Here is a 12,375-nt window from a genome sequence, read left to right on the forward strand (position 1 = left end):
AGACTAATACTAAAAACGCAAAAGAAGAACATATCAAACATCGATTCAGTACTTCGTCGAGCTGATAAAAAACATATTTCTGTTCTTCATAAACATCTTTCGCACTTATCAATAGTAACAGGAAACTCCTGCCTTTTGATCATGAAGAAGAACGTTCTATTGAGCACAAAACAACAGTAATTGTACAGATATTCTTATGTTCCCGTATATAAACTGCGCTTACATCAAAAGTAATTGCTTTGGTGGCATCAAAGGGCAGAAGTTACGTTATCAACTAACTCTATTACTCATAAAATGCAATTTGTATTTTGTAAGGATATAAAATACTCAATGGATTAACATGGAACCACACAAGAGTCTAATTATGTGAAAAAGAAAACGCACATTTACTTCTATTTCTTTTCCTACCAATGCTACCAATAACCGCGGGACTGCTACGGTCGCAGGTTCGAATCCTGCCTCGGGCATGGATGTGTGTGATGTCCTTAGGTTAGTTAGGTTTAAGTAGTTCTGAGTTCTAGGGGACTGATGACCTAAGATGTTAAGTCCCATAGTGCTCAGAGCCATTTGAACCATTTGAATGCTACCAATACTAGCGGTAAACCTACCATGTACTACGTGATTTATGTGCTGAACCAAAACTACCGAACCGTCGTTTTGGTGGAGCGTAAATTTACGTGTGTGTGTGTGTGTGTGTGTGTGTGTGTGTGTGTGTGTGTGTGTGTGTGATCATTAGCCATAACAAGACTGGTTTGGTCCGGGTGATGGATGGCTGCCAACGTAATTAACTCAGTTCAGTGATTCATCTCCTCCCAAATTAATTAACCAGATGAACGGTCGTTGACTGATATAAATGGTTCAAATGGCTTTGAGCACTATGGGACTTAAGTTCTGAGGTCATCAGTCCCCTAGAACTTAGAACTACTTAAACCTAACTAACCTAAGGACATTATACACATCCATGCCCAAGGCAGGATTCGAACCTGCGACCGTAGCGGTCACGCGGTTCCAGACTGAAGCGCGTAGAACCGCACGGCCACACTGGCCGGCGTTGACTGATATACAGGTTGGTGTCGTGTAGTTGTACATTTGACCACAGCTGTTAATGAATCTCTGCTATACACAGGTGTTGGTTATACGTCTCATATGTCCTGGTAGGCGGAATATAGCTCCGCGGTTGCAAAGAGGAGGAAGCCACATTTGGGAGGAAGAGGCTTAAAATCTCCATTACATCACACAAATTTAGGTTCTCGCTCAAGGTAAATGTCAGGACAGTACTTCTCAAAATCACACCTCCGGTGAACTGGCCCGCATTTGTCCTTGCGAACTTCAACTCTGTCTCTGACAACCATGTCACTGATGGGATCGCCATTTCCCTCTCGTTCCCCTCTGAATGGCAGCATGTTCACTACCGCAGCCAGGTGCTGCTGCGCAAGGCAACTAATCTGAAATTGTGCTCAGGAGCGGCGCTTGTTCAGTTTTACCCGTTATGCAATTTGCATTTAATCTCCAACTGTCGCTCTGCATGTCACCAATGTGCCATATTTTGACTCGACTGTACTCTCTCTCCTACACAAATCTCACCGATTCATCCACGTTTCTAAACAATATGTACCACTGAAAACACACTCTGGATTCTCTCTAGCAATAGAATTCTCAGTCCACACACATGTAACAATACCTCGCATTTGAGAAAATGGAGAAAAAATCACCGTAAAGATAAACAACGTTGAAAACTGTGAGCCTGTAAAGGAAAATCTATGTAAGTAAAGTTAAGCCCACATTGCAATTTGGCGATGTTTCATAGACAGAAATGTTCACTACGTCAGACACCTGTTCACCATAAATGGATAATCTATTTATAATCACAGTTTTTTATTCGCTGCACACTGTAAGCGTGCTATTAGGTGAGTAGGAAAGAAGGTCAGCAACTAAAAAAACTTAGAGCTCAACAGCAAATATTAACGCATTTAATCGATTAGGAGCTAATCAGTTATCTTCGAGTAGAAGTACTGGTACCTTTGTTATAACGCCAAACGGTGCTAGACCCATATGCCGTAGAATATAGTAGTATATATATAGTTGTATATATAGTAGAATATAGTAGGAAATGCTCTGATAAAGGGTTTTGAAGTGCCAAAAACATGAACGTGAAGACGAAATAGGCAGCTTGATGGACACAGAAACACTTCAGGGGACTACGGAAATATTTCGGAGATATAAAACTCTCTAGCTTTTTACGTAATCTTGTTAAGAAATTCAAATATGGATAGTAATAGCCGGCCAGTGTGGCCGAGCGGTTCTAGACGCGCCAGTCTGGAACCGCGCGATCGCTACGGTCGCAGGTTCGAATCCTGCCTCGGGCATGGATGTGTGTGATGTCCTTAGGTTTAAGTAGTTCTAAGTTCTAGGGGACTGATGACCTCAGATGTTAAACAACAAACAGTACGAAAATGTATCTCATAGGGAAAACACCTGAACAACAGGCACATTCAACTACGAAAAAGAGACTGTGTTCGGACCAAATGGGACTAATCTGGAGCAGCGTTGTATAACCGCGCGGTCTGGGCCCCATGCCGCGGTTCGCACAGCTGCCCCCCGTCGGAGGTTCGAGTCCTCCCTCGGGCATGGGTGGGTGTGTTGTCCTCAACGTATGTTCGTTTCAATTAGATTAAGTGGTGTGCAAGCCAAGGAACCAGTGACCTCAGCAATATGGTCCCATCGGAACTTACCACAAATTTCCAAATTTACTAATCTTGAATTAAATAGGAAACTCACCGGGCCACTTGGAACAAAGGAGGTAAGTCAAGACAGACTTGAGGAAAGCAACCATGCAATGCTAGAAAGAGAAGTGATCCCAAGGTCTGAGAAGTTAAAGAGAGAGAGCCAGAAGACCAATGGATAAGCAAGGGATACAGAGAATAGAACTAATGATGAGAAACAAATGCCTTCAAAAGAGGAAAAGGAAACAAGTAGAAAATGTTGGGGAACGAATATGCAAACATGAAAAGGCAAATTAGGGATATAATAACGGAAAATTTATACTGAAAAAAAAGAGGGACTGAGGACAGACAATGGCGGTACTGTTGTATCTCTGGCGAGATTGTGGCCGGCAGTCGATCTCCTGCTGTAAATGAAGTTCCCACATCTTTCCACATTGGTGCTCTCGTGTTTCACTGGCTGCCTGTAAACGGCGTTTTATTGGATACGCAGCACCGACTCTTATTTCGTTATTCCAGGCCAGTGAAACGGTAACATCACAGTATGTAAAAGGCACATTAAAAGCTCAAAGATAATGAACGGGTCGCGGTCGAGCATTTTCTCTTTCCGGGAACATTACGTCTCCGTCAATCATGACAGCGAAGTGATAAAATAGCATTTGGGCCACCGTCAACATGAGGGACAGTAAACGCGTTAGGTGTGGGCGGACAACGTACTTTTCAGAGTGTTACCGTCTTTTGCCCGCGGTTCCAGTATGTAGACAGAGACCAAACCTCATTATTTTCTCGTGTTACAAGAAATGTAGGAAATTAATTATGAACCTTTCTTCTTCCTTTAGGCAGTCTACTACGCCGATGTTTACTTTTTCATATTAAGACAGAGAAAGTTTCAATTAGATAGAGACGTATGACGCTGAAAGGAGCACGGTACGGTAGTATCCGAGAGCTAAAGTTCAATCATCTTATGTACAATAATTAGCATATTGAATGAAAATTTTATGGGACTACTCCCACGTAATATCAAACGTAAATCGAAGTTTGTTCCTTTTGTCTGAAATGATTTTCATAATCAGTTGTTGAAACATATTACCCCTGTGGACCGCATTTTATTATTTACCTTAGTTTTGATTTTTTCAGGCGTTTAGGCAGTGGTGAATCTTTATGTTTTAACTTTAAAATTGTAAGAGAAACATATAAACATGGTAAAATATGCATTATACTAAGCACTTATGTGCAAATTGCATTTAAAATCAGGTACACAAGCCGCCGCTCTAGAGGACTACACATGCTTACCGCTCATCAAAGAAACTGAATAACAGGGGAGCAGGGACACAATCATATGATACTCGAAGCATGGGAAAGGTATGTTGTACTATGGAGCCTTGGTACTCATCGTTATACAACGGTAACAGTGTTAGAGGACATGAGAAGAAACACATTGCACGCAGGGCATCGTTCAATGTGGTTGTGCAGGTATAAATAAACAAATTTGATGCACTGCTCATATATACGCGTAGACCAAATGATTCACTATTGTATGATTACACGATCACATCAATTAAATACCTGAGAGCAGGTCAAATGACTCATTATTGTAGATTAAGCTACTGACGAACAAGAACAGGAATCATTCACATCAATTAAATACCTGGCAGTATGCGTATGGAACTATTTAAAGTGAAACGACACATAAACGAATGGTTGGAAAGTCAGATGCCAGTCTGAGACACATTAAGGGAATACTCAGGAAGTGTAATCCACACGCTAAGGAGGTAGCTGTCAATACTTGAACCTTGCTCGTCAACTTGGGACCCGTACCAGACAGTACTGGAAATAGGGAAGGTCCAAGGTAGAGCAGCGCGTTTCGTCAGGAGTTCGTGCAGTAGCGTAGAAGATCATCTAAATCCAGTGGCAGACGTCAGTAGAGAAGCGTTGAGCACCACGGTGTAGTTTGATGGTTAATTTCCTGACGAAGCAACTAACATATTAATCGAAGAGTCCACGGTTGTACTGCCGGTCCGTAATGTCGAACGGGCACAACATTTCGGTAATTAGACATGGCACCATCGTCGGGTGCACTGACGACATGTCTGAGCGCCGCCGAAATATAGTGCCCGTTGGACGTTATGGACCGGCAGCACACCCGTGGACTATTCGATCAACAGATACGCCGGGAGAAACTGAAGAATAAAACCAACATATTTTTTCCCGCTACGAATATGTTGTGAAGAGGCCACAAAGGCAGAAAGATGTTAGAGGCGACGCGGAGGCATACCAACATTCTCTCTTCCACGACTGGAACAGGAAAGGGGACGTCACAATGATACACGAAGTACGCTCAACAACATCATGTATGTCGTGAAGTATAGATGCAAATCTAAATGTAGACCCTGATGGCTCCGTTGTCTTCTCTCGGCTGCAAACAGTACAGAAACCTACTGCCAGATAGGGTGGCCCTGTTTGTTCATCTGCAGCACCGCACTAACAATTGGCTCTGAGCACTATGGGACTTAACAGCTGAGGTCATCAGTCCCCTAGAACTCAGAACTACTTAAACCTAACTAACCTAAGGACATCACACACATCCATGCCCGAGGCAGGATTCGAACCTGCGACCGTAGTGGTCGCGCGGTTCCGGACTGTAGTGCCTAGAACCGCTCGGCCACCCCAGCCGGCGCACTAACAATTGACAGCGCCAACGTTTTAAAATTCTGTAAGACTATGTGTGAAAAAAGCCAACTAAATCGTTTAGTGCATAGCTGGGCATAAAAATTATGTGACTATAAAGGCGGCATGCAACAAACGTCGAATTGGCCTCGATATACAGAGTGTTTAACTTGAGTCAACTAAATATCTCGAAAACGACGCGTCATACGAAAAAAATGTTGTAGATGAGAAGTTAATATTAGTACAGGGGACATCTGTCTGTACAACAACTCGCCATCTTCTAAGCACCGCTCCTGCGTGGACGCAGTCTACTTTGTAATTTCAAGTGAGAAACCCCTTAACCAATTTTTATTGCATATTCGGATTCAGCGACAAAAGCACGTATGGTGTACTCTTTTTTTCCATTCGTGATAGGTGGTGCTGTAATCGATAATTTATTTCTGCATTTCGTTAGCAATGTAAAAGTATACCTTTGTGTTCGAACGGTTGATATTTATGTTTGATATTTAGCGTTGCAGATTTGATTCTATTGTACAGTATGGTATGCCGTTTCAATCTTTGGTTAGTAACTACGTTTATAGTGTTACCCAGGAACAAGGACGTGGATGTACTAGTTTCTGGTTCGCATAGAGGTGACTGATATCGGTCAGTCTCGTTGCCTCTCTCAACTGGGGTGCCTGATATCGGTGAGTCCCATTTGCCCCTCACCAGGGAGGTGCTTGATTTCCGTGAGTTCCCTTGTCGGTCACCATTGGTGTGCTTGATTTCTGTGATTATCTATGGCAGGTGCTCCTGTCATTTCATGGACATTTTACTTTAATACAATGGTTGCATATGTTTTACGCCGGTAGCCGCATAGTGACCAGCGCAAGAGTTACGGCGTTTCGATGGAAACACACACAGAAATCAGTCATCCTGACGGGGGGTTTCGAGGACAGCCACCGAAATCAAGCATTTCGATGATTTGGGGATTCAACACAATCAACCCCATACGAAACAGAGAACTACGTTATCATATAAGTAGCTTATTTACCATAAAATCCAACGTGTAGCCATATTATTTGTACTGTTCAACTACATTTGCAACACTCAAGTAACGTTTGAACATCTGTATCAACTGTCAGATCACAAAGGTTTACATGTTTACATTTACATCGTAATTCAAACGCGTCGATTCATTATTGCAAAAACAGGCACGTTTGTTTACCGATTACAGCGCCATAAAAAAAATAAAAAATAAATAAAAAATAAAAAAAGAACCTCTGAGCACTATGGGACTTAACATCTGATGTCATCAGCCCCCTAGAACTTAGTACTACTTAAGCCTAACTAACCTAAAGACATCACACACACCCATGCCCGAGGCATTCGAACCTGCGACCGAAGCAGTCGCGCGGTTCCAGACTGAAGCACCCAGAACCGCTCGGCCACTCTGACCGGCCAAGTAGGTTCTCCACTTCTTCTACCTACTGAAACGTCCAGTAACGGGGGGCTAGTAAGAGAGAGGCACACTACCACTCGTAGTAGTCTTTGACTCAGTTACTGACAAACTTCTTGTATTCTGAGCTGAAGGAAGGGAGATGGTGGTGGGTAGTGTTTAACGTCTCGTCGACAACGAGGTCATTACAGACGGAGCGCAAGCTCGTGTTAGGGAAGGATTGGGAATGAAATCGGCCGCGCCCTTTCAAAGGAACCATCCCGGCATTTGCCTGAAACGATTTAGGGAAATCACGGAAAACCTAAATCAAGATGGCCGGAGACGGGATTGAACCGTCGTCCTCCCGAATGCGAGTCCAGTGCGCTAACCACTGCGCCACCTCGCTCGGTGAAGGAAGGGAGAGTATGTGTGTGAGGCAGGGGGGGGGGGGGGGTCGTTGAGTGGTGCTCGTGACACTACGCAATGCTTTCTGTCTCGTGGAGTCTGTAACACGAAGGATCCCCATCGTAATTTGCATTATTAGGACGAAAGAGAAATTAAACTCGTTCCCAGTCTCGAGTTAGAATAGCTACACTCTGATCCAAGGTATCCAGATACCAGTATGTAACACAGAAGTGGCGGAGCTGGACCTGCCAGTAAGTAAGGATGCGGGAAGTACTGTCTTGTTAGCAGAGCCTAATAGATCAGTCAGGAAAGCTCAGTGACTTCGAACTTGGCCTAATCATTGGATTTCACATGAGAAACAAATTCATCAGGGACGTTTTAAGCACCTCTAAAGCTGCCCAAGATGACGGTTGCTGATTCGATTATGAAGTGGAACCACGAAGGAAGAACCACAACTAAACAAAGACCAGATGGACGTCATGTGCTAGCGGATACGAGCCCTCGAGTATTGCGGAGGATGGTTCTGAGAAATCCCATGAAATCACCGAGAGGAATAACTCGTTTTTCAGTTTTGTAAAGTCACACTCGGAATATAAACATCGACTGCCTGATACACACATGAAGTTTTGAAAGATTTTTGAAAGACAAATACGGTGCTTTGGATTCTTGAGCGATTAGAAAAAAGCTTTGACATATATATCGGTGAGGTAATAGTTCAACGACATCATGGAATATAAACGTTATTAATATGTAGGAACCATTCACCATCCAATCTGTGATGTAATAAAATAAAAGTGATGTTGTTATTCACTGGAAAAGTTGGAATTTGAGATTTCGCTTACTGTTTTATCAGTCTCAATTGGCGTAAGAATCATGGATTGACCATTGTCATAAAATATTGCATTACGAAATGTCAATAGTCTTTACTTGCAGTTTCGCGTGGGTTGAAGCAGTCAGAGCTAGCGTGCTATTGATTAAGAAATTGCATTATCGTCTTTCTTATTACTTCATGATCGTAGATACGATCATACCCGGTCGTGAAGTTATTGTTATGACAAAACAATTTCCTAAGGGACCAGGAAGTTCTTAAGGGCCCAAAAACTGTAACATCACACAAAAGAGGAATTAAATATTAAAGCTGATGCAAGAAGACGATAAAACAGTTTTATTTTTGCCAATGTATCACGCATATTGGACTACTGATCTTGGTGTCTGTAATTTTAGCAAAATGCATAATTAAAATGAAAATAATACTGATGAGATGATAGGAATGAGCACTGCCAAATGATTCAATATTTCCAGAACAAAAATTCATTATAACTAAAACATATATAGTAATTCATGCTTAGTACTACAATGACGGTAGATTTTTATGTCAGTTTCATGTCCATTGAGCGCTCTTTTATATAGCCATTGCCCTCTTGAGTCGCTCGTGCGTCGTCACGATAAGATATAACAGTTCTTCTTTTTACACTTCTCTTAAACTTGGACGCAGATTTGTGGCAGTCTGATCAAGTTTTACTAAATGTATAAAAACGTACTACGTCTGTCTTACTTAAGAACAGTACAAGTGTTTAGCGCTCAAGGCTTCATTTGTTCTCCAGAGAACGAAATATTGAAGGATCGCATATCGATCCGTATTCTTCTGTTTATATTGCCGCCCAATGACGACGAATTACATTATTTATGAAATTCCACCGTCGCTATCCGACGACTTATTATACATTAATCATTATTTATAAACAAGTATTTGCTTTCAGGTTGAAAGCGTTAACTATTTGTTGTTTTAATGAAGCCAAAAATAACGAATACCACAACTCCCATGCTGTATCTTCTTAGAATACAGGAAGATGCTCCCTGAGATGGTTCTTCGACAAGACAGTTCGCAGTTAATACGAAAACTTATCAATATAATCCTCTCATATATTTTATACTTGCAAGGTAAATAGAAGAGACTTTTTTCCAAGATGTTTTCAGCCAACCCAGAAACCTATAAAGTAGTTTAAATGACGGAAATATATCTAAAATAACAGCATTTCTTTTGCATATTTATTTTATTTTATTTTCTAACACGTTTGTGGGTAAAATTTATGTTTTAGGTACATTAATATGTATCGTATTGGATTGTTAATGACGGATTCTCCCTTTCCAACTGCTCATTTATCAAAAATTGTTATGTTTTTCGACTATAAGGATCTCCAAGGCAATGACGTTTGCTATATCGTCAAAGCCTTGAAGAAAAGAGAAGCCTTGTTTCTTTCCACACGTGTACCTCCGATGAACTTCCAGCATATTTATGTAGTTGCAACCGTTGCTGGTACAATGCTAATTTTAGCTTGCAGTTTCTCAGTTCCTGTGTTGTAAGTAGTGATTATTCCAAATTAATTTTCACTTCGTACGCAGCTAGTGTGGCACTATCTTGCCCAGTTAATTTACACATATGTAAATTGTAAAAGGAAATTAGTTATACGGGTTTAACAGGGAACAGTACACTTCCAGTTATTTCGTTTCGTTACTGTCCTTGCAGATATAAATATTGTTTTGTCTGAACGAACTGCAAACGGAGTTTGTGCTTACTATGACTATGAGTGTCCGACGTTAGCGAATGACTGCAGTGGGTCGTAAAGAGGTCGTGCAATCCGTACTTCCGTTCAGCTTACTCTAGCATCTGTCAACCAGACTTAAGGCAGACTATCATGTCACACGACTAATGTGACGCTCTTTGAGATATGGTACTACCACCTCCACCTCCGCCCCCCCCCGTTCCATATCGCCAATATGGGCTCCATTGTTTCATTCCAGGTACAAACAAGATATGTAAAATCCATATAGCAATAACAATTATATATAAATATGAACGGTAAACGAGTAAAAACGAAGGGTTCTCACGAAGGAACGAACACAAATTGAATTAGTTCAGAAAAACTGGACGAGATTGTCCATCTCTGTTTAGTGCACCCGCATACACTCTATTATTTTCTCCATTACATAATGATTGACACCTGATCTTGAGCTCATATTCTGGTCACATCGCTTGGCGAACATCGATGTGTTATACGTTGTTGGAATCGTGGAAATATGTACATTTCTTTGGTGTATGAATATTAGGTTGTAGCTGAAAAGGGAGCGCCATACACTGTAATATTTAAGAGAAAGCGCGCTTTTTCAACCATTTTTTGGCGAGTGTAAAATCTGAGGTGTCATAAGACAGGCCGCAATTAGGAGAAAAATGTCCTTTGCACACTTAGAAGATACAATCATGCTCAACTTCCAAACGAGTTGTCCTTCGATTCCAATTAGTCATTTTGTCCTAATAATAAGTGTATTGCTGCAGTTCGTCTAATGGTGACGCATATTAACAAGACGAAAAGTGCTGCCTTTCATAGGTGTTACGTTTTTATGGAGGTAAACGTACATAACGCTCTAATGTCACACCTCTGAGTTATTTGCTTTTGCGTTTTATGAGCCGCGTGCTAAAAACAATAAATATAAAAAACAGGGTGCTTGCACTTCTGTATCACAGCTAGTAAAGAGAACTTCTGAGTGTCTCGGTATTAGTGAATGTACACTTGAGCGAATTTCGAGAGAATACAGAGAAACTTCATGTCATTTATCAAACGCTTTCTGGCAGGTGACAGAAGTTGCTATTGGCCAAGTTTACACAGGGAGTCATAAGAAGAAAAATCCACGACTCCTATGTGGAAAAGCAGTTTCCAACAGTGGCAGTCGTGTTGGAAAAGTTGAAGTGGGAGATTTTCCTGACGTGAGTTAAACTATCCTTTGGCGTCCTATTCGAAAATTGGGGTTCAGATACAAAATGTCCAACAAAAGACCTGTGGTGATGGAAAATAACAAAACAGCAGGTAAAATAGGCGACATCTTGCAGGGAATAAGGCACTCGCGCAACACTGGATGGACTATTTATTACACTGATGGCAGCTGGTGTTGTGCAAAAGTTGGACTGGTAGGAACAAAAAAAGCCTTATGCGACAGAAAATGTACACGATTGTCACAGAGGAAGTGTTCAAGAGTGGAATGGCTGGAAAGGAGAAATTCGAACACCGTTTGGTTCTGAAGAAAGGATTATAATATTCCACACTGGTACTGAAGATGGGTCCCTGCAAAATTACTGTCTTCTTTTATTGTGCAAAATGGAGGTGCAGATTATCATAATGTAAATAGACATACGCACACACAGACACACACACACACACACACACACACACACACACACACACACACACACACACACAACTTTTCACATGAAATTAATTAATTTCAGGCATAGCCATAACAGTTTAGAAATCGTGATTTTGGGTAAATATTTTGCCTACATTAAGCTGTATATGGTTGCAGATGAAAAACTGTAAAGAGAAACAGACATCTTAAAAACGTAATACAGCACGAAAACCCACACCATGTGATAAGAAGGTATGATTACATAATTTTATGGGCTCTTCAAAAATGTATAATTGCAATTCAAAAACTAATACTGACATATATATAAACAGCAAAGAACATTCCTATGTTTAACAGCAATAAAATGCAAAACCCAACTGCAGTGAAACATGTCTGGGACAAAAAAGAAAACTGTGTTTTCCTAAAGGTGGACCCCACCCAAAAACATATGTATATGTACTATAGCGCGGTTTCTGTTAAATATTACCGCGTTTGTCACCCCCATTTCAACTAAGATGTAATATTCATACACTAAATAAAAACAACCATTTCCACGTTTTCGGCATGTTATGACATATCGATGTTCGCAATGCAGTGTGACCAGAATAGGAGCTCATGGTCAGGAGTCAATCATTATGCCCCAGCCTCCCTGGAAAAGTTGTTTTCCAGAGCAGTCCTCTTTTCCCTCCTTTTTTCTACTAAGACCTCTAATGAAACAACCTCATTCGTAACAGCACTGCCGCTACCATTTCAGTCTTATACCCTGTACCTGTATATCTGCAGGAGGTATTCTTCGTCTTCGTTATGCAGCAGAGATGATGATGGTGATGGTGAAGTGCTTTTAAGAACACAATGTTCTCAGGGTTAACTGCGATGTGTATGTATTCTTTACTCCGTGAGTTTCAGGAAAGAAAGGAACCAGCTTCGATTGTTAGATTCCATTGGGAGAAGGGATGCATGATACTAAAAAAAACTCTCTATCTAGAA

At 41.2% G+C, this 12,375-nt stretch overlaps 1 non-coding gene across 1 annotated transcript; it reads right to left on the bottom strand.

Moving 5' to 3' along the window:
- Positions 1-7,137: 7,137 nt before the first annotated feature.
- Trnaa-cgc lies at positions 7,138-7,210 on the bottom strand. Its single transcript has one exon. It is a non-coding gene; the product is annotated as a tRNA-Ala (tRNA).
- Positions 7,211-12,375: the final 5,165 nt, after the last annotated feature.

Source organism: Schistocerca americana, chromosome 7 (genome assembly GCF_021461395.2).
Source record: "Schistocerca americana isolate TAMUIC-IGC-003095 chromosome 7, iqSchAmer2.1, whole genome shotgun sequence".
Taxonomy (NCBI): Eukaryota; Metazoa; Arthropoda; class Insecta; order Orthoptera; family Acrididae; genus Schistocerca; species Schistocerca americana.